Source organism: Anoplopoma fimbria, chromosome 13 (assembly GCF_027596085.1).
Source record: "Anoplopoma fimbria isolate UVic2021 breed Golden Eagle Sablefish chromosome 13, Afim_UVic_2022, whole genome shotgun sequence".
NCBI classification, from domain to species: Eukaryota; Metazoa; Chordata; class Actinopteri; order Perciformes; family Anoplopomatidae; genus Anoplopoma; species Anoplopoma fimbria.
The window spans coordinates 9679900-9705798 of NC_072461.1; the positions used below are offsets into that span (position 1 = coordinate 9679900).

Genomic DNA, 25899 nt, shown 5'->3' on the forward strand with positions numbered 1-25899 from the left:
TTTTTTTTTTTTTTTACAAGCCACAGTGTGTTGGAAACAGGCAACTTGGACTGTGAAATGGCAGCTTGCAGCAGACACACACACAGATTTTTACAGGGTGTGGGGTGAGAACAGGACATGGAGTAGAGACACTTAACTGCTCAGCACTTCAACGTCGCTGATAAGACTTTGATTGCAAAGTGTTTATCTCCAGATCACATTTGACAGTGGATAATGCTGGGAGACGCAAAGGGTGGGGCAGAAGGATGATAGTGGGACACAAGAAAAAACACTTAGAATGAACTCCTGAATTAATACAATTTAATGTATGATAAGGTTGTTTTTTTTTGTGCAAAGAAGGAAAAGTGACCTTAGCCTGGGGAAATGTTAATCATCAATACAGAGCACAAGGGTGGGTGGGTGGGGGGGGCGCACAAAGTTAGCGGTGATTTCTCAAGTCTGCAGTCTTAATTTGCCAGAGCCGCGGGGCAAACATGTGTTCCTCGAGTTTTATCCTAACAACAAGGTTCCTGACGATTTCAGATGTGATAGCACGGACTCGAACAGCTGAACTCGTGGGCTTTCAGGAGGAGGGCCCGGCACACGCCAGACACCTCGGCCTTTGTCGTCAGTCTTTAACCGACACTCAGGTTGTTTGTAATGACACTCTTGGCTTTCGGCCTTTCATGAAAGTCACAATAAGACTTTGGACTGCAAAGAGAACCACATTCGTTGTTGTTGTTATTGTTGTGATGTAAAAGTAGGACCCTCCTCATCCTCTCCTATGGTTATCTCCTAACTTTACCTGGACTATGGACTGGACTGAGCGCTGCTTCTTATGAACTCAGTATTTGGACATTTAGGAGACATTCAAAACAGTTTTTTAGCCTCTTGAAAGTGCTTCAGAGGTTATTCGCGATATCCAACGGGAGGTGCATCTGCTGAAGACTGAACAAAAACAACAACTAGACTCTTCTTACGTAACATTATTTTCAAGAAACCTGATTAAGCAGGTTGACATTTACATTGCCTGTGAAGGACAGACGAACAATGCAATTATGGGTGTGTAATGTTAGCCCTAATTACGCCTACTCGGGGTTACTGTGAGAGCCATTTGGTTGAGTCACTCTTTAACCAACGCCTCTGGCACATCATTGCCTACAGTGGGCCTCCCTCCACATGGCGCATTTGGTTTATAGCTGAGAGGCGAGAGTATGAATGGTGCATTTATTTCTTCTCACCATGGGACTGAGGCTCTCTGTCAGCTTCCTCGACAAAAGAAGAAAAAAGTTTGTCTGTGTATGTGAAACAGCACACAGGCTTATCAACTCAGTGGGACAAGGGCTGTCAGCAGCGACACTTCAATTTACTAATTGTCTAATACTGCTGACCTGTATGAGTGTGTGTGTGTGTGCGTGTGCGTGCGTGTGTGTGTGCGTGTTGACTTTGGTGTTTTTCTCTAGGGAGTGTCTGCCTCCTCCAGCTGCTGTGTGCTACAGATTTACTGTAATATTGATATGAGAATAGAGTCCAGATTTTCTGGTGCAGGCATCACTTTGTGAATGTTTCTACTTGACGGAGTGATCAGCTGCACAAAAAAGTGTCACTGAACCCGAGAGTCCTTTTAGTGATTGCCCTCAAGGGACCAAAGAGCCTCGCAGGACACCAGCCCGACTCAGTGACATCCGGTGGCTCTGTGTTTGCTTTAATGAAGCATCACTTTGTATGTTAGGGTGTGCGAGACGGGAAGGCAAAGATTGAAAACACTGTATTATTTATTTCAAGAAGATTTTGTGTTTTCTGTCTGATTACCTATTTATTGTTCAGTTATTGTGCTTTTATTCTGAAAATGAAAAAAAGAAAAGAAAAAGTGGAACAGATATCAAAGAGCAAGAACACTGTACAGAATTTTTTTTCACACCTTGAATGCCATGGAGCTCCTGCTTTGTGGGGGTTGAGCTGTATTTCAGTTTAAGGGGGGGTGGGGGGCATTTGTGGTGAACCGAAGGAGCTTTGAGTTATGTGCATAATGCAGAAACTACAATGCAACATTTGTCGTTTGTTTCATCTAGTTATAACACGGTTAAAACAGATGTTCAATCAGAGACACAAGCACATATCGAGCAAACCGGAGCAGGAAAAGTCTCTCCGCGGCGAAACGTCGAACTCGAAAAAATGCCAATATGGGCCCGTAGCCAGTTTCAGTTGGATGATTTGCAGGCTTTTTTCGGGACATTAAGGCTACAATCCATACCACGCAGAGATGCTTGGAGACTCAAATCACTGACAAAATGGCTGAGAGCAAGAGCTCCACGCACGAATACAACTGGTTGTTTTCTCTCAACGGCTACAGCAACCATACCTGAGGCCATTAATCCAGGGCCGCATCCAAATGAAACCCAGTCCCTCCCCCCTCCCACCCCCACCATGGCTTTATGTGTTGAGACTGCTGCTTTGTTTATTATATTAAAGATGACTTACGGCTTACAGGTGACAGATGCAGTAATACGCCTCTTGATCACCGTCCTCTCGCCTGAAACCGCCTGTATTGTCTCTTCTCCTACTGCGTTTGGACCAAACTGTACGGTCTGAGCTTAACAATCTTCTATCCTCCCATCTGTCATCAAACCCTCTCCAGTTCGGAAAAAATAAAGCTACTTGAAAAAGCATGAGTCCTTCCCCGGTGTTCGTTCATTTCATATATTGATATGATATCAGGGATGAGGGAGAAAGATACTTCCCAGAAAGAGAATTAACAGCAGTTATCGTCACAAGAGTCTTTAACAGAATCATGTTTTTTTTCAGCATATAGTTAAACCAACGCAACTTCAGGAAATAGTCCGTAACATTGAGCACTGATGGCAGTTCAAGATGTCATTGGAAAATTTCCTATCACAGTGGGACATGAGAAGTAGGCTGCAGCAGCGATGTCGCCTGCTGCCAACAAACACAGAGGAAGTCCGTAAGGGGTTGGAGCATGTGGCCAAATATCACATATGCACAAATGCACACACACACATACACACGCACACATACATATTGAATGTCTCATTCTGCACCAAGTGTCACATATTGTATTCAAGTCATGACTCAATACACACATATGCAGCCACACACACACACACACACACACACACACACACACTTAGAGGGACAGCTTGTTATATTTGAGGTCAGCAGGTCTACGGTGAATTGATTTATGTTGATGGACAGTCCGGGGGATTTCTAAGCACTGAATCAAGCCTTTCTGTCCTGCTTTTTCTTCTCACTACACACACACACACACACACACACACACACACAAAACGATGCCCCGCCTTTCTGCAATTACATTCCATTTTTATGGATGTGCTGTGGTTGGAGGTGCACAAGGAGGCGAACAGATAACTCGTCATGAGCAAACCATGTGCAGGTTTACATAGAGTCCCTATACGCTGCTCCTTCTTTATAGCCTCATCTGGAGTATAAAGCAGGCCTGGCCCGGTGGCAGTGGACCCTCCGGAGAGTCAGCATGAGGCACAACATACTCATTAGCCTCTACTTTCCATAATGTAGTAGCCTTAAGAATACAATTTCACACGCAAAGCTCAGAGGCAAGTACAGTTGTCCGCACAGACAACAAACGCACACAAACAGAAGGAACACGGACAGACACACATTAATGCTCATCTTCTAATTTATGATGGATGTGGCATTCGGCAGTATGAATATGTATGTGTTTCGAGGGTGTTCCGGCGCGGAGCCTTTTTCCATTTCCAATCTCCTGCACGTTATGACGGCAGATAGATTTCTTCACTCTGTAATTTGGCTGTTGAAAAAAAACACCCAAGAGGCAGGATGAGAAATGAGAGACGGAGCACACGAAGGTGGAGGCATTAAAATGCGCTTTGTGAAATCTGTGATAAAAACGTAATTTTTAGGGAGCAAGGGGCAATTATGATTATAATCGCTTTAGGAGTGTGGCTGTTTAACGGAAGGACACTCCATAGTTAATGGGTGTGTCTGTGTGTGTGGGCAGATCTATCTTTGGGAGGACCAAATCGAGCTTTAAACCTTGATGGTGTGAAAATAAGGACGTTTTCTTCAAAAACATGGTTAAGGAGTTCTGGGTTGGGCATGAGGTTGTTTATTGTTTTATTTGCCCCTTTTTTAGCTGTTACCCTGGCAACGATTGCTATTGCAGAAGGTAGCAAAAGTACATAATGAGCAAAGGTTTGTACGTACACCAATAACCGTAAATAATATATATTTAACCTTCCTGACTGCATCTTAGTGAGTAAACTCTCATCGCTACCCTACATCCCGTGTAAATGTTATTCGATATTCACATTACTCATAAAGTTTTAGAGCCTTTGATTGTTTAACTTTTGTCACTAACAGTGTTTTTTTTTCTTCTTCTTTGTGGACGATATGACTATTTATTCTTTCCGGCTTTAACTGATGCCAACAGTGGGAACTTTGCATGTTGGCCAAATCACTTTCATGCCAAAATAAATAATTATTAATACAGTTGAGTTCTTTTAAATGTTTATGTAAAGACAGTAGCTGCCCACAAATGCCCCTGCAGGGATAAATCTAATTATATTGAATTGAACTGGATAGAGTTACAATATCACAAATTGCTCCAAACATTAACTTTACATCAAATAAAATACAGCACATATAGGTCAAAGATAGGTGTAAAGGATGGCACGCTGGTCCAGTGAGATATGGCACCACCTCATGTGTTTATAGCACTGACTGAGAGATCATTGTTACAACGACAGTCCTCACAAGTGCAGACACATGTGTGCGTGTGTGAGTGTGCGACTTTGAATAAACCAGACTACAAAAGACACAAATAAAAGTTCACTAATTGACGCATAAAAGATGTGTCAAAATAAAAGCCAGTACAATTTCCCAGCTGGAAGTGTGATGACTTTCAGACACGTTATTGCGTGGCCTCACCATTGAATTCGGAATGAGGCTCGTTTCTTCTTTCCCTGTGGACACAATTACTTTCATGTTTTTCACGGCCATAAACACTGATGCCTTATTGTGCCTCCTGGAAAAGAATCGCGAAGGGCCCAGATTGTCACATTATTATCATGGGGAGCAACAGGCCCTGCTGTAATAACTCTATTAGTTGCTTTGTTTCTTGGAAAAATCTAAGTTTAGCTAGAACTCTGATGGGAATCCAACTTAGAGCTGAATCATCTGATTGAAAAGTGCTAGTGCACATACGTCAAACCTGCAGCTGATGCGTTGATGGATCAAGGAGATTATGTGCAGTTGTGAGCTACTCACAAGCAAGGATGCCCATTATAAAGAGAGGGGAGCTGGGGGGGGGGGGGGGGGGTCTTTATTTAGCCCGGCTATCATGGAAAGGTCACAACGTTCATTTTGACACACACATGCTCTTCGCACATGCGCTGAGGCAAACACAAACAAACCGAGTCGGAGCACACACACACACACACACACACACACACACACACACACACACACACACACACACACACACACACACACACACACACACACACACACACACACACACACACACAAAAGCACGCACAAAGAAAACAAACTCAATCCTAAAATAGAGAGACATATGACAAACACTCAACTGCACAAACAGATACGCACTTGTGAATGCCAGCACACACATACACACACATACTGTAACTGGCCACACATGCTGTCACATGGGCACACACACACACAAACACACACCATCACAGACATCAACAAAACAAATGAGATTAAATCTGTCATACTCAGCTCAAGCGTTAGCAGCGCTCTGCTGTATAATTCATTTATCGATCCACAGTAATCAGTGCGACATCAATCTTGTCTAAAAAAAGTTTATTTTCAAATCTTTCGAGAGTGTTCTGTGGTGTGTGTGTGTGTGTGTGTGTGTGTGTGTGTGTGTGTGTGTGTGTGTGTGTGTGTGTGTGTGTGTGTGTGTGTGTGTGTGTGTGTGTGTGTGTGTGTGTGGCTGACCGAAAGAGAGAAGAGAAAGGTTTATGAGAATGCAACAGGAAGGATGTTTGTTGACATACAGTATGAGTTTCCATGTGTGTGTGTGTGTGTCTGTCTGTGTGTGTGTGTGTGTGTGTGTGTGTGTGTGTGTGTGTGTGTGTGTGTGTGTGTGTGTGTGTGTGTGTGTGTGTGTGTGTGTGGCTGACCGAAAGAGAGAAGAGAAAGGTTTATGAGAATGCAACAGGAAGGATGTTTGTTGACATACAGTATGAGTTTCCATGTGTGTGTGTGTGTGTGTGTGTGTGTGTGTGTGTGTGTGTGTGTGTGTGTGTGTGTGTGTGTGTGTGTGTGTGTGTGTGTGTGTGTGTGTGTGTGTGTGTCATATCTGGCGCACAAAGGCCAACAGGATGTGTTGGGTGGATGTGAACGTGTCGTGTCCTTTCCAAGCTATACAGCAGTACAGTAGGCTGAGTAAGGGACACAACAGGAGAGGAGCTGGTGTGGCTCAGGCTCTGGCAGTTTGGCGGGAAAACCACTTGTGATCTTTCCTCTCATGTCTGTCTGAAGCTACAGCCAGCAGCCGGAAATAGGGGCAAACAGCTAGCCTGGCTCTGTCCGAACCCAAGTCTTGGTTTTATGGGGCGTTATGTGTTCTTGGCTCATAACAGTGACTTTCGTTGTCAGCCAAAAAAACTAAAATTGACCTTTGTATTTTTCGTGTTTTTTTTGCAAAGGATTAATCAAACACAATATATGATGTTGATTACTGAAACTAGATTGTCTTAGAAATACAGAATGCCTTGAATAAACAAGTTGTTATTAATACAGTAGCTGCTGGTTGTGGCTTTCTGCTCGCGTCATTACACAAGAAGACATTGGAATATAAGGCTGTGTTATAAATGAGGCCGCTGACCTTCGTTTCCTGGCATCATCACACAGTCTCCCCCCCCGCTTTGAAGTCCTAACAGTGACTGATTTCAGTGGTCGGCCTCTCATCATCAGTGTGGATGAAGGGCTCCATGTGACTAACAGGAGGAGAGCATCCAGGAGAAAGAGGCATTTATTTTTTATCACAGTCTCAGCATTCAATCCTTTTTTTTTTTTTTTTTTTTTTTGATCAAGAATATATCCTTGGGTTTGAAAGATTTTCACTGTATTTTTTTGTTTGGGTATTCATTTTTTGTCCACTTTAGAAACCAAGAATGAGGCCACCAGACAAAGAATGAGGCACACAACGTAGATTATCTCTTTCTACATCTTCAGAAATCTGCAGTGTTGTCTTCTCTACTCATAGAGCACTCAACCAGCACATATATACGTGTCCATGTGCAGAGAGTAATGATTATCATATTATTGCATCTTAAATTATTCTACATTGCCTGAAAAGGGTGCAGGCATTGAAGGAAGACGAAGAAGATTCCTCCTGCAGGCATATTTAGCAGCATTCTGTATTGATGCTTGAATATTTCTGATATCCATCACTCTGCAACATCACGGTAGAAATCTGTAAGTCCATCTGCAAAGAGAGGAAACTCTTGTTTGCCATCTAGTATGCTGCCAGACTTCTGAGACAAGTCGTCTTGATGGTTAAGATAACTATTTCCTGTTAGCCTCTCTGTGCTATGTAGATATCACTCTGTACACCATATTTCAGAAAAGGGTATACACTTATTCCAGGATGTTGAAGTACACAGACGGTGTTCTCATGCCAGTCATTCGTTAATGCTGAATGTCAAATGTCAAAGCCATTTTGCGAGATGTCGATGATATTTTTCTGGAAGCGCACTGCAGAGCAGAGACATAATAAAAATCCCCAGCAGTCCAGAGTGGATTTTGCTGCAAGAAACAATTTAAAGCGATATAAAAGCATGAAAACCAGTTCAAACTAGGAACAGTAAATTATATTTATTCACTCCCCTCTAATTCTTCCCCTTCAGGGTCTAAATGACTCAGGCCTACAAAAGTGTTTTTGCATGTGTGCCCTCATTTCCTTTTTAATGTATGATCCTCTCCAAGACATTTCATACTCTTGTTCCAGTGAAACACATGACAGCGTTTCAGCCTCCGACTGCTAAAGGCCCTTGGGTGCCCGGTGACGAAAGCGGCAGAACTGTGTGATCAGAAACAAGAGTGGGGGCAATGAGGGCAGCGGGTACTTTGATAGGGACGGTGTTACTGATTGACAGCTGAGAAATTCTCCAGTTTGCTTATTAAGAACCGTGGGCACCGAGTGAACAGTGATGACACGTGACTCTGGGATAACACAAGTTGGCATCTGTTAGTGCTCTTGGCATGGTGGAAGTGGGAACGGCCACCTGACCTGTGAGTGTGTGGTTCTCACACGCATGCAGTAGACACACACTCACAGAACACAGTCACATTAGGAACGGTAGCTGTTGAAGTAAGTGTGCAGAATCACATGCAGCAGCAGCAAATCAGCTGAGCCCTAAACTCAATGCATGCAACTGCAGACTCATCGATCAGTGCCTGACGTAGCCTACACAGAAATGGCATTCCCGGATATTATCACCCTGTTGCATTGTGGGAATGCACTCCTGAGTGTGGTCACTATCAGGGGAATTTTGTGCAAACATGTGAGTTTGGTCATGACGTTTGTGCAAAAGTATATTATATTCTGAACCGATTATCTCAGTGATATATCCTGACACGTCTCCCAAAGACCCATCATGTGTGGCTTTAGCGAGTGCCTGCATGTGTGCCCTGTGCTCAATTCACATGTGGGTGGATGCCTAATTACCTCAATATTCTGCCTGACTGAAAAAACGCTAAATACTTTATTGACGTGCTGTATAGCGTGCAAATGAACGCGCACATGTAATGGATTGCAAGTGAAAAGATATTCAGGGCATATATGGTGAGTCAGAGTCAGTGACTGGGGGGCGTGTCTGCAATACGGAGATGGATGAGAGAAACAAAACTTGGCTTGAATAACTTGGGAGATATCCAGGCCTACAATTAAAAAAAAGACATGAGATACATCATTGGGGTCTCTCTTTGTGCGATGGAGGGCCGCTTCTCCTCGTCATCAGTGCCACACCTCTTTTCCCATATTGTAGGACAAAAGGAGGTTTAGGGGATGAGCTAAAGAGGAAGGCGTTTGGCTACGTATGATTGCTGCACCTTAATCAAACGACGAATTCCGCAGTTGATGGAGTGGACCTGTCATAAGCGTCATAACCCGAGTTTAGTAAACACGTTGTAGCCAATTAAAGCTTCTTGCATGCACACCCAGTGCAAACGCATGAATGTCACGTCCATACTTTATCCAAAATGCCAGCCTTTCTGTATTTGCTCGTTAACATGGGATTTTCCTTAGGGATATGTACATTTTCACGTACAAACCTTTTTTCATTGGCTTTTCATGGTGAATTACTTAAAGCTGCAACAGATCATAATTTTACCACAATAGATCACTTATGTAATAAGGCTGCCAATATCGTGGGCCGTTTGCCCACCATGTTGCATAATTTTTTGATGATGTGCAGTGTCTTGGACTACATCTGCGTGCATCGATGTAGCAATTTGTTTCAAAGAAAGCGTGGTTTCAAAACCACTTGTTATCTTCTTGCCAAGAATCAGATGAGAAGTTTGATACTCCTCTCATGTCTGTCTGAAGCTACAGCCAGCAGCCGGAAATAGGGTCAAACAGCTAGCCTGGCTCTGTCCGACACCAAGTCTTGGTTTTATAGGGCGTTATTTGTACTCGGCTCATAACAGTGACTTCTTGGAGTTTCGTTGTCAGCCCAAAAAACTAAAATTGACCTTTGTATTTTTCGTGTTTTTTTTGCAAAGTATTAATCAAACACAATCTATGATGTTGATTATAACGCCTGAATTACTTAAAGCTGCAATAGATCATATTTTTACAACAATAGATCACTTATATAAAAAGGCTGCCTGGTGAACTCACTGATAAGATTGCCTTGGTTTAATCGAGCTTGTTTGCCTCTTTTAACTCTTTGTTTTGGTTTTCTGACCCACAGACTGTCCTCAACAACCTTGTTTTCAGCAGCAGTAAGCAGTTGTTTTCAGCAGAATCACCGTGAGCGCCCTGTATACTGCTCCCCAGCATCAGTCAGCAGGCCGACGTAGTTAACGACCAGCTGAGGGGCCAGATATTTTCCTCGGGGCCTGGCAGAGATCAAAACAGACCTAAAAGCAGAGTGAATATTGGACTTGTCAAGCTGCCAGGGACACGACTCCATACGAATGTTAATGTTGTCTGCATCTATTGGATGTGGAAATAGGAAAGTGATTGCATTCCACCCATTTTCTACTATGTCCAAAGTTATTGATAGACACATACAAATTGTGTTTATAACGTTACTGAAATTCCTAGGATATGCTGCCTGGAGAATGCCACTTTCCAAGCCTCTGGAGGAATCCCTCCTTCTCTTGCTAATTAAATATTGTATCTGTTCTAAATTATTTATATGTGTAAACAAACAAACATAACTTCATGAATGACAATATGTCAATTTGAATAGCTTGCTCCACTGCCAAAAACAAATATAGAATAAATACACCTTTGACACAGGAATAAAACCACTTAAAACGGTAAAAAAGGAGATGTTATGATTTATTAAACTCCAATACTTACACTTTGTCAATATATGTTCATCATGTTTTGTCAGTGGTATCATATGTTGTGTGTGGTCCCAATTGAAAAGCTCCCTGGAGAAGAAACATTGTCTCTTCTTCCACAGAGCAACAAAGTGGTACCAGCATCGGTTTTCATGTCACAGAAGAAAAGAGGAATGATTTTTTGGATTTTTTAGGCTCACCCCAGGGGATTTTACTGATTAACTACCTTCACCCAGGGAGGGAAAACTAATCAGTAAAATTACCTTGGATGAATATCAAATCCCCAAAGGCCTGGTCAATACTTGTATGCACCTACAATGGTGGAAATCCTTCCCCTGGTGTCTTGCTTCTCATTAAATTGGGGTGATGGTAGATTTTAGATGCACTGAGTGCTTGATGTTGTGTGCACAATCGAATGTACGCAGCTCTCCATTTGCCCATCTGTTAAAACTGGCTCAGTTATAAACCTCAGCGCTACAGACATGATGCATCCTCGCAGGGAATCTCGAGGCTTAGCATTCAGTCAAGTTACAAGCCATTGCATTTTATTGGCAGCTAAACTTCCAGTACTTTGGTTTTGCATTGTTTTGGCTCTACAGCTTCTGCACTCCAATATTTGAGATCAGTCAACAGTCTGTGACTCTCTTATCTGTCTGACTCTATTCTCCTTGTGATAAGCTAGAGTTTATCCGCCTTTCTTGACGTAGTGAAGTTTTTTACGGTGGATTCATGGGCTGATTGAAGCCAGGTGGGCTGATATGCAGGGTCCAGATATGTGGAAAGATAGGAAGCAAGATACTCACAAACACAGCTAGGAAAACCTGGGACATGGAGGACACAAGAGGAGAGGGGAAGACAGGGACACACAAGGGAGAGACAGTGGAACGAAGCCAGCCAGGTCACAGAGGGGGTTACCAGTGGAACCCAAGCAAGAGGGTAGTGTCGTAACTCCACTCAAACACAAGAACCCCACATCTGGCTCCTTAAAATGTTGAGCTTGGGTCCTGAGATAGACGAAACTGATAGAACAAGCAGTTCGAGCAAATCACTACAAATTACATTAAAGAGAGACATATCAAAATGTATTAATAGCATTAATAATGCTTTAACCTGCTTTAAATGACAAATTATAATCCCTTCTTTACATCATATACACAAATACATGGTTGTGATCTGAAATAATTATGCTTCTAATGAAAATAAAAGAAACCACCGTCACCAGGCTGTGCCCTAATTAAATACTATACATTAATACCATGCAAGTATTTCAATAGGATCCATGTTTTGCAGGATGTGTAAATGTATTTTTATAACCTTAGCAATTATACAGATTGATTTTAAATAATAGCCATGGCTATCTAAATGATTGCTGTATTCTCCTCTTTAAATTACCTTTCTTTGTCTGCAAATTAATTTAGAATATGGTTATTATTTTGAAATAAAAAACAACAACTCAATGTCAACAGAAAATGTTGAAAGCTCTGGAAACAGTAGTAGCCTTAGAGGCTGAAACCTCCGGAAGTGGACCTTAAATTGGAGTTTCAACAGTAACTACTGGATGAGTGACATCTCAATTATTAATGTGATGCGCACTCTATTTGGCCTTGGTCTTTGCGGCATACCAAGTAGAGTCCGGCTGCGGAACGAGGAGCCTGCAGGAGGACCAAGGTTGAATTTATGTTAGGTGCTACCGGGTGATTCCATACAAGATTAAATATTTTTTTAAAAATGACGTAGAAATATGAAAACAAATGTATTTTGAAATATCAGCAAAATATATATTAAGGCATTAGGTAATAAAACGCCTAAACTTGACGTCGCATAAATCATTGGAGTTGATCCCACTTCCGGTAAGGATCTTTGTTTGGGTTGGGAGCCGCAATTTGAGAAACGGGTACAAAACAACAACAAAATATATAATAATAATAATATAATATAATAATATTTTACACTGAACGAATTCTGGAAACATCTTCAAAGCTGGGGTTAGTTTTTCTGGGTTTTTGAACGTGTGCCACGGACACACAAACCAGATGAGGTTAGCGGTAACTCGTTGAACGGAGTGGGTTCAGCACAGCACCGGAGGAAGCCCGCCAGCTCACGAAGAGACAGGTGAGACGGTAATTAGCATGCTAAGACGTTAGCTTAGTTCAGTGTGAGCTTTCTGCTTTTGGCTGCTAACGTTGAACATGCTGACACAACAGTCTCCTTAGTTCTCTGACTTTTGGCATTTTTATTAATTAAGCCGCATGGCTCGTGTGTCTGGAAAAACTACACTTCTGCTAAACTTCTAGTTAAAGGTAATGGCGCGTGCTACGGCTAGCGTTAGCTAAAGGCTAAAGGCTAGCACATCCCTCCAGAGGGCACTTGTTAGCTGTTTTTGATACTCCCAGGTTGTACCACACTTTTATGAATGTTTTATCTTTTGTAAATGGCCGCTTTTTGCCAGTGTTTGGACCTTTTTAAATACAGGTCGGGTACAGGTACTTGGTGGCCATAAAGTAAAATCTTGGTGCCCTTATTAAGGGGATGTATTCACTTCAAGTCTGGTCTACTTTGCAGTAGTTACACTTGTTGGTTAAGCAGGGGAAACTGATTATGCACATCTTTATGCTGCTGACTAATGTAGAAATATAAATCATTGTGTGTCACCCTCCAGTGAGAACAGAAGTTCCTTCTTATGTAGACAGCTCTTTGTTAAGTTGAAATACCGTGTAAGACTCCAAAATGACATAAATCCTCTTTTGTTTTTAACAATAAGGTTAAATTAGTACTTGAAAAGAAAGCAAAAGGCAATAAAACGCCAATATCGGTAGGAGATTTTGCTTTCCTTTTTGTACAATAATAAACTGAAATACTCTGCCATGATTATTATATATCTCGTACCGATTACAATTTTTGCTGTTTACAATTTTCCGAATAACTATAATTTGGCAGCAAGGCTCCAGACTAACTTTTTAATCACCACTGTGCCAGAACAGGGCCAAAAACTAATTCCAAAGGTTTCAAAAGTCAGTTTTAACTGCCAAAAATTCTTAGAGGTTAAACCTTTTACTTTATTTCCATCAATAGTGGTTATTTGCATAAACACACAAAATGTTGTATATGTTGTATTTAAATTTAAGTACTTACTTTGTTTGAAAAAAAGAATTCCCTCTCTCATATCTATTTTATATTGCTGTGTTAACATTTCCTTCAAACAACTGTATTTATTCAAGTTGCTTGCCAAAAACTACATTTTTTCTAAATTTACATTTGAACACATCATGATAGCGTTTTATTTATTCATATTTATCTTTACCCAAAACTCATACTTACTGAGTAGAGCACTATCCCATTGATAGTAAAATCCCTATAATGCAAATCAAAGGTACCTCAGTAAACATTAGCTGTTAGCTACGTTAAAAGCAGGACGGTGTTTGGGAGAGACCCCGTGCTGTCAGCAGACGAGCAGGTCACTGCTTTTACTCTGAGCAGCATGAATTAATTATAAGTGTCTGATTAAGTTAAGTTGTTCCTTCACAGTTTATATTTTACTGCAGTTGTGACAAATTGTGAGCTTTATGTTTTCTTCACTCCAATCACCGACACGTGATGTGTCTGTGGCTCTGAAATTACTGTCTGTGCCGTTGTGTGCAGACGTTAAACTTTCATGTGTTGGGGCACATGAGATTAATAACTGGAAATATGAAAGTACTCGAGGATCAGCTGAAAACCGTTGAGGTTTCGATAAGCAGCTGATGAGAGGTGGATCTCTAATAAAGAGGGGCAATCCTTGATGTTAGATTTTTGTCCTCATTGGGCAATAGCATTTAAAGTACAATATATGTAAATAATGATATCAAGTTTGTCGAAAGATTGACAGACGGGATTGTAATTGTCGCACCACTCATGTCACTGTTAAATCCAAGGCCTGACCAGGGCTCAGGCCCGATTGCCCAATGGTGTAAAAGGGCCCTGGAGGTATGTGTGGGAAACAGGTGAAATAAAATTGACTAAAGTCTAAAACTTGAGCAGTATCTGATTTTATTTTTTTGTGCCTAACCATTATTTTTGAATTAATTAACAAATTTATTGATTATTTAAAAGGTTATTTTTTATTGCTTGCTCAATATAACAATTGACTTTCAGTTTAATATCTTTTTTCAAAATACAAAAATTACCGTATATATAATTTTTCTAATCCGATTAAAGTGAAAATCGACAGATTAATTAAAATAGCTGTTAGTTGCTGCCCGATGAGCATGCTTTGTTCTTTTTAGTTTCCCACAGTGGAGACAGAAGTCTCCTGTGGGAGGAGATATTGAGTAGTTGACAGACAGACAGTATCAGGATACTTTACATGTTCCAATCAGTCATCAGTCGTCTGTGTCCTACATCTTCACCTTCACTTCAGGCTCACTATCGTCTTTACTCCAGACTCAAAGAGATGTGACAGATCAGCTGTAAAGCTGTGACTGATTACCTCGTTATCTGTTGCTTTTTGATATAATATGTTTGACCAAAAAATATTATTTACTCTGTTCTGCTTTGTATATAAATCAAGACGAAATGTGCATAATCTGCCACCAAGTCTTTTTTGTGTGCAAACAGTAATGAATTCCAGTGTTTCCCCTACCATTGTATTGTTCGCTTCGGCTTTATTCATTCAACATCAGGCAATGCGGCACCTTCCTGCAGGGTTGTTTAGTGGTCTTTTATTTGTGCTTAAAAAAAAAAAAAAAAAAAAGTTGGCAATATGCTGGCTAACTTAAACCTTGGGTGGAGGTTTTGAAGCCGCCTGGTACGTGGCGTCAACACTGACATCAGTGTTTCTCCTACTTAGGGCCATCTGTGTCAATTTTATCGTGGCTGCCTAAGAATCATAAATATATAAAATTTTATTATGAAACCTTAAATCAAATCATACAACTGCACCAAATGGCACAAATTTGGAATAAAAACACTGCCATCAGGGATCTTTTGAAGATGAGGAGAAAGCAGAAAAGTAGATATTCATAAGTGTTTCTGCTCAGTTCAGACAGAATTCTTTAATACATGCATTACCAGAAATGGTTCTGCCAGTTTTAGCCAGCGTCAAATCACAGCAGGTGGCTCGTAATAGACGAAACACAGCTTCCAGCCTAAAAGACAAAATCAAAATTCAAAAAAACTGAAGAAAGCTGGAGTTGGCTGGAAAGCTAACTGGTAGCTGAAATTGGAACTGCTGCTATCACATTCCACAGAAGTAAAATTGCATGCATAGCTGATGAAATCTAATAACAGGAATGCACACAACACTCAGAGCAAAGCATGTGGTGTCCCTTTGGAGACCATCTTAATTATCAGAGCACCAACCACATTCATGGCTGTAATAAATATTGTGCAGCGGGGGGAAAAAACTCCCCCCTGCACAAAATTAAATGGCATTAAATATTAATTCATGCAATACTTGGATCACACTAATGACTATAGAAATATATATTTTTTAACATTATGGTTATTTAAATGAGTTCAGATGCATTTAGGCTGTCACAACCCTCTGCTGTGTACAGATGGACAATCGATCGTTTCTAGGAAGCGTCCGAGTCGGGTATCCAGGAAGTTAGAACATCATCAGGCAAAAATAACGGAGCACACCTACAGACGTGTGGGCGTACAGGGCTTTGAAAATGCTACAAACTGACCACTGCAGACACACACAGTTTACTTGGAGTTAATACAGAGTGACAGTATGATGATAATTATCATTGTATTAAGATTATGGCATAAACCTTTTCTTCAGGTAAAGCAGACATAGAAGTAGTTTATTTCTGGAAGAGGTGAGGGTATATTTCATGTAAGTCCTGCAGGGCTGTCTTGCCGCCATGTGCATGGGCTGTAATGCAATGATACTGTCATTTTAATTCCCTCCTGTCCCCATAACTCTGTAGATATACATTTACTTCCTGTGGGCAGAATTACTGGGAGTATAAATCCTCTAGATAAGCTTCCTCTTTGATGGGTTGTGCCGCTGCTTTGCAGAGATTGTTTTTTCAAAAATGTTGACATCTGACAGCGTCCAGTGTATATACAGACTTTGCAAACATTCTGAGTATGATAAGACCAGACAAATTATTAGTCTCACAGAAAGAAAATAAGAACAGGAAGGGTCTGTAAGCTACACATCTCATATTTGTAGATAGTTTTAAATACATGATGGCCTAAAGCTGGAGTCGGCAGTCTTTAAGAACATTTAATTAGCTTGTCAATAGTCACAGTTTAATGACTGCAAAAAAATCCCTTGGGCAACCTGCCACAGTATTAAAGTGATAGTTGCATGAAGAAACTGATAAGTCAAATTCCATAAACCATGCAACATCAACTTCTCAGAGTGTGAAAAACAGGACATGTACAGTGCCCCACGCTTAGTTAAGCCCATCTACAGATATAGTATAATCAGAATTTCAGCATTTTCATAACTTGCCTCACAACACAGAACAAGCCTGTTAAAAGGAGCACTTGTCTCCACTGATTGATTAAAACAAAACTAAGTCAAAAAACAGCATGGCTCACACATTTTTTCCCCCCCACAAAAAAGATGTCTTCCCCACAGTTTGTCGTCTTAAAAAGCCAACAGAGCTGAGTGATGCTGTGACAGAGGAGCCCACTGCTCTATGTTCAACGTTACCAACAGGGATTCAGAGCTTAGACTGGCTGGTATTGTTTTCCAGTTCAAAATGTAGAAAACATATTTATGAAGGAAGACACTAGTTGATTACCACAGCAGACTCATTAGGAGTTTTAGACAATGCATGAATACATTTTACATGAATAAATTGTCAGGGCAATCTGCAATCATGTTCTCAGTCGTTGATAGTTGATATCGAAAAATTGAACCAAAAGTACAATTTTTTTTTTTAATGAGATTGCGCTGTTACGATGTCCTAACAGGTTGCAATGCAAATTAGCACCAGTAAGAAATAAGTGTTGGCTGTATAGAAATAGCTAATCTTCTCGCTGATGGTCTCTTTTACTTATGTAGGTCATAGAGACGCATCTCCAAAAAATTGAGACTGTTTCATAATCAGTTCCTCGCAGTAACCTAATGTAACAGGGAAGCTTCTAGTAATCGAAATGAATCAGTAACAGGTTATATTCCACTTGCAAGATTTCCTTTTTTTGACAAGAGCATTTTTTTTGAACAACCCACCTGATGTGTGGGTAGAGGTACTGCAGAAAGAGGGTGAAATGGCGAAAACGAGAGAAATTGAAAGCACAGCTGAGGCCTAATGCAATTTTTTTTTGAAGCTCTGAAAGGATCAGAGATATCGTGTCATTTCACCCTCTGATGGGGAGGAGAGGAGGGAAGCCGGTATCCGTGTCATGTTGATACACGAGCTAATCCACATTTCAAGGGCCCGAATATGTGGTTGAGTGTGTAGCAACAGTTGGCGGTTAAATGGATTGACTCTATTGAAGTAAAAAGCAATGTCCATCCGCGCTGCTTGTGGTGAAAGGAGTGTGATGGAGCGCGTCAGTGAGCATGGCCGTGTACGTCACAGTGGATAGAGAAGAGTTTGTTTACTGCAATCAAATGAGCTCTGAGTCAGAGGGTTTCTCTCCCTCCCCTCACATCTCATCCCTCTCCTCTCTCATTTGTCTTTGCTCTTCAAACTGATGTCTTCCCTATTACCTCTGATTTGGCTTGTCTGCTTGTGAATACCTAATCACGCAGAAGATGCCACACTTTCATTCGTTGAAGGCTCCATTCTTATCCCTCTCCTCTCATCTCGTGGTTGGGCTGACACTTATTCTTCGCTGAGTGGGGGAGATGGGCCACATGCAGTTCATACAGGCGTACATAAGCCCTTGCGTGTCATGACCTCTCTTTGCTCGCCCACCCGCACGGATACACAGCTGCACAAGTTCAATGTGAAGGGATTTCTTTACGCCCACAAGAGCATAAATATAGGTACCCAAACACCCTAATTTTGATGATCATAGCTTTTTCGGCTTTTTGGATATCCCCTCCTTTTACTCAGATGTGCTAGTCTTTAATACTATGATATTGTAGCTCCTAACATGTCTTTTTTTTTGTTTTTAAAGGCAGCGCTGAATGTCAAGACACCAGTCGTCCTCATCAGACAAAACCCGCTGCTGCTTCAGAATAAGGTAGGACGAACATTCCTCTTCCTGTTGCCGACAGACAATGCCCTACATCATGCAGAGAGCCCACTGTGTCTTAGCCTGCATGCGTGTGTGTTAGCCCATTCTTTGTAGTCCTCACCGTTGGATGTACTGGGCGTTGGGGTGGCTCCGCTGCCCTTGGGGTCGTTCTTATGACCTTGGTGCTGGGTCCACAGATTTTCCATGGAAAATGTACAGAATAAGTCACTTGGTTGCTATGTTACAAGAGATAATAGCAACAGCGTGCCGTCATCACATAGTTTTTCTTTGGGGGGGGAAACGTTTGAATTTTGACTGTGGCCTTTGAGAGTTTCTGTATGTGAAAGTCAAAAGTGATGATAGTTGAGATATTTGACTATAGATTAGTTATTAAATACATAAATGGGCTACTTCTTGACGCTCATCATATGTGCGGTACTCTGAAAAAAATTGTCCGTGTGAACTCTGGAGCTCTTTGTATCGCATTCCGTATCTCACTTTCTATGTGTTCACCGCTATTGTAATCACAGATGCACTATAAACCGTGAACAGGGAATATGAATACAGCCCTAGTTTTCAGATAAAAAAAACCCAACTAACTGGGCTATAGCATATTTGATTTGCATGTGTTCTTTGATGTGCTGTGCCTTGTGAGTGTCTTGTGCCAGGGGAACTGAAGCAGTAATTCATGGTATCTGGTGGGCGATGATTGCATCTGTCTCCCTCTACATGAGTGCTCTTGAGGGAATCGTGTTAGTTAGTCCATGCATGTTCATCTGGATGTGTTTGTGTGTGTTTGTTTGAGTGTTATAGCTGCAAGTTAACCCAAAACTCAGTTTGCATTATTAATCTTGTTATTGCAGTGTCTTGTGTCTTTCATTTCTAAATTTATTTTCATTTATGCAAATGTTGCATCATAAATTCACCGTAATAGACATCTTGTTTGCGTTTGTGGGCGGGGGGTGCTTATGTTCACTGTTGCACTCTTTAAAGGTGCTCTGTAATTCATGTACTGGCCCCTAACAACTTAGTCACAGGTAAAGAAAAACAAAGCCAGTCACCACCTGTTGGGTGGGATTAAATAAAATTGAGCACTCAATAGTTTTAACAAAGATAAAACAACTGTTTTTCTTACTGCTGCATCTAATAATAATTTATTTCAGTAATTAATAAATTGTTTAGTCTATATAACATCGTAAAGTATAGTGTAAAATGCTTTTTAAAATTTCCCAGAATCCAAAGGGACGTTTTCCATTGCTAGTTTGTCTGACCAACAAGGTAAACCCCAAGTATGACATTTCCCCTTCATAAGGCACCTTATTGAGATATCTATATATTTGTGTGATAATTGACCTAAAATAATATTTTTTTTACCAAAATGTTTATGGGTTCATTTTCTATTGACTGAGTTATTGATAAATCAACTTAACGTTTCATCTCTAATTTTGTTAGCATTCAACAACTAACGTTGACACGCATGCTTTATCAAAACCTCATTGGACTATATAGTGTGGTTGAGATTGACTGTAAATGTACAGGCAGCACGGTCATTGTACTACGAAGGCAACAATGTAAATGATAACAGTCAAGTTGTCCAGGGCCTATGGCGTATATGTTCTTAACATTTATTGATAATGGACCGTCAGGTTTTGAAAGGTAATGTGCGGAACAGATTTGCGTTCTTACAATAAAGATGTATCTGAGTGACTTACAGCTGCAATGAATGGAGGAATGACTACAGTATATGATGCGGTGGTGTTATAACCCATTGGGAGGTATATTAGGTAATACACTATCTTTATGTTTCTAAATTTTTGATTAGAGCTTGGCAAAGAAATATCAGTAACGGCGTATATGTATGCGTATTTATATATTTAACTGCACTAAAATGTCCCACTCAGTACATATTTGGTTTATTTAAAAAAATGAATATAGGTCGATGTTTTGTTCTGATTTCTTTTTATTCTCAAAGATTGATATCAACAATGAGCTTCAAAAGTATTAGTTCAAAAATACTAATAACAATAAAACTAATATCTGTCCTGGTGTTTTTATTACCAATGTTTATCAGCAACACTGAACACCGCTACAGAACCCAAACCAGTAACTCTAAGCCTGTGACCAAGAATGTAGGGCATCTGTTTTAATGAGCACTTACAAAGTTAAGTCAAGTCTCAGTCCCAATGTGAAGCCTTAACTAAACTTATTTTAGTCGCTGGGTGAGTGCTCACTCAAAGAGCTGATTGTACCTCTGTCCGTATTTGTGCACCACAGTCAACTGACACTCTACCCCCACCCTCTCTCTCTCTCTCTCTCTCCTCCTCCTGAGGTGTCACTGACTGCTGCACCACAGGAACAGGCTTGAGGGAGACTTTCTGAATTATTTTCTTCTCTTTTCACTTTTGCCCTCTTTTTTTTTTTTAATCTCCCCGAGCGCATGCTCTCGCACAAAGCTAGTATTCTCTCTTTGAGCTGCTCATCGTGTCACACTTTTGCTCGCCAGGAGACAGTGGGTGGGCATTTACGGTCTTGAGGGTAAAAATGTATCTATAAGTATCTCTTTATCTTCAACCCCCAAACCACCACTTCCACCATGTGCCATGATCCACCCCTCTGTCTCACAAAAACTTGTAAACAACTATTCATCTAAAATTCAGCTAGTGTTAGAACATTTGTATAACCCCTGTTTGTTATTTCATTGGGACACGTGACGTGTAAGGGTACAAATCTTCATTGGAATGAATAAGAAACACTAAAACAGCTACCAGTGGTAATATGCATTAGTAGACTATGTGGAAGACCATGTCATATATAATTGATTAAATTTATTTTATGATATATATCGTCGTTAATAGCTCATCAAAGATGCATCGGTATTGTAGCAGATGCTGGCCAATAGGCAACGTGGACTTGTTGCACAGAAATAACAGAGAATTGTTTGTGGAAGTTTAGAAATAGTGATGCAATTATATAGTTTGTCCACCAGAGAGCACTGACAAGTATCTTTTTCAACTATAAGTTGTCAAAAAAAGCCCAAAAGAAAAGCCCACATTTCTGGTCGAAGAAGAAACACAACTTCTTTTAAGTATTACGAAGGACTTGGATATCAAAAGGTTTTGGCACAAATATGGCAACGCAACCTTTTTCAAGAAAGTGGTGGAAAAATGAAAGAGAGGCTGTGTTTGCGCAGTCGAACATCTTTGCCACCGCTGGAGAACATAGAAAAAACATATTGTGACGCATGTAAAATGGCACAAGCGGCTCCTGCCGTTTAACTTTTCCATATTTTGACATAAGAAATGACATGTTGGGGCATTAACACGTCAAACACAGCCGAGAACAGCGTCGACATGGGATTCAATGGCCCCGGTGATGATGCGGCTTGGGGCTGTTTTACATTAATCGAAAATTGCACGGCTGCATGTTGACATGAATATTAGTGGAATTTTAATTTTCATTACCCATGTAATCAACAAAACCTGTTGATATCCAGGTGCCTAACTTTAATGCCTAAAGTAGGTGTGTTTCACCTTCCGACCTTCCTGGCATGCATCTCTTCTCCTGCTTTCTGCTGGTTGGTTTGTGTACAACGCACTGAGCTTGTCATAAACAAGAAAGAGGCTGCGTGTCACAAAGTGCCACAAAAAAACCCTTATTGGAACGCATATTCAGAATGAGCTGTATTCATGTCCAAAGAATGCTCCTCAAACCCGAAAAGGCATATTCCACATGTCGTAGATGAAAAATGCTCCAATCAGAATAAGGTCTAATTCAGAATATCCAAACGTTGTGTATTAAATTCGGAATATTGTCATATATTATATTCGGAATATTAGTGGAATAACAGTGTGCATGTAAATGTAGTTCTTAACGAAGACTCTAAAGACTTTATGTGCCCTCTAGTAAGCAGTGTTCTAGTAAAAATTTGGCAAATATTTATAAGGGGTGAGCAAAGCAGGAGGACAGAGGACAGGACGAGCGACTCGATACTGACTGATGTCTGTGATGGATTTGTTTCCAGAGGTATATTGATGAGTTTATATAGGGACGTTACCGCTGCCGCTCTAGAAACAACGTTTAGCAAAAGTATATTTAAAATTGTATATAAAAGATACCCGGGCGGACAGAGGAAATGTAAAGCTAATATGTGCACAATATTTGTTTATTTAAGTCGTATCGTCATCAACAATGTTATCGGATATCGTAGATTTTCCCTCATATCGTGCAGGCCTTCTTCCAGTCCCCTTTTTTTAAAAATGGCAACCACCACCCTGGTCCACCACTCCACAGTGTGAAATCATGATTTTCATTTCATCCATAAAATCTGCAGCAGTACGTTATATAGCATTTTTCTCAGCGACATAGGTGTAGATAGACCCCTCAGCTCTCATGAGACCAGAGTGCATTTCAGAGGAGCAAAATCTGTAGTGCGTCAAGGACTCGCTGACGTCAATTCACTTCCACAGCGGTGGCCTCTGTGTACCTCAGTCCTTTGTGGCGCTTTGTTTGTGCATGGTTTTTGCCACTTCACATTGTACGGCCTGCAGTACCATCACATCTGTGTGATTTGGAGAGGCTTGTGGAGTGTTTATTTGTTTCAATATCCCTGCAGGAGTCTGCTTTTTAATAGTGCATGAGTGGCTTCGTACCTCTAACAAATTAACGCTCTAGTGGTGTTTTTGTAATGTCTCTTGTTCTACCTCGCTGTGCTCATTTTCAATTTCACCGTCCTCTTCTTACATCGCTCTTCTCCCTTTATTAATTTGACGCCTTTTCTCCTCCCTCTCCCCGCGTTCTTCTGTTTCTGTGGAAGTCATCTCGACCTCTCCCCTTCTGACACTGTGCTGGACCACTTGGGAACCGGAGTGCATTTGCTACAATGTTTACACATATCGCTGATAAATGGTTTGGCTTGATCCCGGAGAGCAGGCCTGCTATTAGAATTGTTTATCTGAGTCGGTGTTGGGGGAAACAAATTTGCCATTATTTTTATGTGATTAAAAAGGATTCCCATAGGTCGGCTTTTCATTACAGTGTTCCCAAATCTCAAGGGCTGATGGGTTGTAATTTGCTATCTTATTTTTCTTTTTTGGATTGGGGCATTGGTTATATAGATATGAATGGTGATGACACAGTAAAATGTCACTCCCACAGCATGGTAAACTAGACGGGATCCATGTTCCAAAACCGGTAAGGTGTGTTGCCGACATTGATGCAGACCCCTGACGCACTGGTTGAGTATGGGGGCCTGTCCAACAGGCTTTAGCAGTATCTAGTTTTTTCCTATCTTCCAACTAAAGATGCACAAATTGCATTTTTTTTAAAAGTCTGACCTGCCGATTCAACTTTTTGCCTTTTCAAGATTCTTTCTAAGAACTATAATTGACAGCAAGGCTCTAGACTAACCTTTTATTCCCCAATGTCTCGAAAAATACTTAAAGTATTAACGATCCTTTGACAATGTTATTGTCATCTACAGGGGTTATTTGCATAAAACACAAAATTCAAGTGATTACGAAATAAAAGATTTCTTGTTTTTATTTAATAAAAATCTTGGCATAAGTCGTTTTAATTATGTTTTATAAGCTGTTTAGCGTTAACGTTAGTGTTGGGAAGTTAAACAGGTCATAGTTCCCTCTCTTAATATCTAACAACTTACAATTTAATAATTAATTACTCAATTAATTACTCTGAATAATAATCAATAATCAATCGATTATGAAATAGTATTACTATTGCTGACAAAAACATTCTGGTCAAATTAAAGCAGCAGTAGAGCTCAGATTGTAGATAAAAGTAAAATCATTTAGATTTCTTTGCCCTCCTATAATCCCATGATCCGGTTGTTCTTTTGCTTACATTCTTTAACAGTCAATCATCCACCAAAGCGTTATTTTGTTGCCCTCGCATTGCTATGTTATTCTTACGGGGGCAAGGGGGGGGCTTTTTTGCTGTTTTCCCATGACATTAATCAGCTGCTGCACAGGGCTCTCAACTTTGTGTTTGTGTGTGCATGCCTCAGCAGTGACAGTGCACTAATGGCATTGTGCTAAGTGTCATGTCCAACTCTGTTTTTCGTCTCAGTTAGGTTGACAGTTGCTTTTTTCAGTCTAGTGTCTTGCTTTGCTCTAATCACGCTACTTTAGGGTGAAAGGTTAAGTTCCCAGCACTAAAGAAGAAGACGGAAAGGAATAACGGAGAGCATGGGGATAAGTGCAGAAAAAGATAAAGGATAAAACGGTATGTATTTCAAATCAAAGTCAGCATGAGGGGAAAATCACACATTTCATCAGGATAGGGTATTATTATTATTATTATTATTATTATTATTATTCTTAGAACGACGTCACAATATTTGCTGAAAATACAATAGTTTTTTTCTTAGTTTTTGAGATATGCAAATTTGTAAGAGCCAATTGAGTGCAAAAGCTTTTTGCTAGTTTAATTTAGCTCCTTACCCAATGTAACGCAATGATGTCATCGGCAGCGTACAAAGTGACAATGTGAAAGACCGGTGCGTTAGCTTTCGGCTGCAAAAAGAATGAATGCTCTAGCTATTCCGGTTATCATTTTAGATCCATTCAAACAGGAACATGGAAACAACGATCTTCCGCGGCCATTACATGGCAATACTCAAGCACCACCGCCTGTTTTACCGTGTTCTGTACAGCACGTAACGTAATATAGTCTTCATGATCACATGCTGATAACGTTATAATTGACCTTTTCCCAATACTCATGTTTGCTGAATAAGGCATGAACGCATCATTATTTAACCCAATGGAAAATCCGTATGCTAGCAGTTAGCATAGCTGCCTACATTACTAACTCTCTTTCTGTCGATTTTAACACAGATTTGTTTCATAATGCAGCATTATCATAGATCAGGGACTAGAAAGCATCAGGATTGGATCTCTTTGGGCAGTTACACCACTGATCAGGATTCGTCCTGTATGGCTCCGTGAGAGATAGAGTGGTGCAGGGTTGAAGTATTTTTGTAATGCCGATCTCGGAAGTTAGCATCACACTGGTTCTGTAAACAAAGCCAAAGGGATTTTTCTATTAGATGTTGGAATATTGTGTAAAATAAGATCTGTGGCAAGCAAACATTTCTGATACTTGCATGCTTTGTTCAGCACATAAACACTACTTTTATGATTTTGGAAGGCTGTATGCAATATGCAGACGTAAAAGGCTAACAAACTACAACAGGGTTGCATAAGC

At 40.6% G+C, this 25899-nt stretch overlaps 1 protein-coding gene across 5 annotated transcripts in view; it reads left to right on the top strand.

Moving 5' to 3' along the window:
• The first annotated feature begins 12248 nt into the window (after window positions 1-12248).
• gpat2 (glycerol-3-phosphate acyltransferase 2, mitochondrial) overlaps window positions 12249-25899 on the top strand; it is a 111404-nt gene continuing 97753 nt past the window's right edge. For 2 of the 5 annotated variants that reach the window (XM_054610372.1, XM_054610371.1), the window contains exons 1-2: window positions 12623-12660; window positions 18616-18681. The gene's annotated coding sequence lies outside the window, so the exon portion shown is untranslated. Of the gene's footprint in view, window positions 12399-12622; window positions 12661-12766; window positions 12849-18615; window positions 18682-25899 lie in introns of those variants that run through there. The other 3 variants (XM_054610376.1, XM_054610374.1, XM_054610375.1) reach the window with 3 other exon arrangements.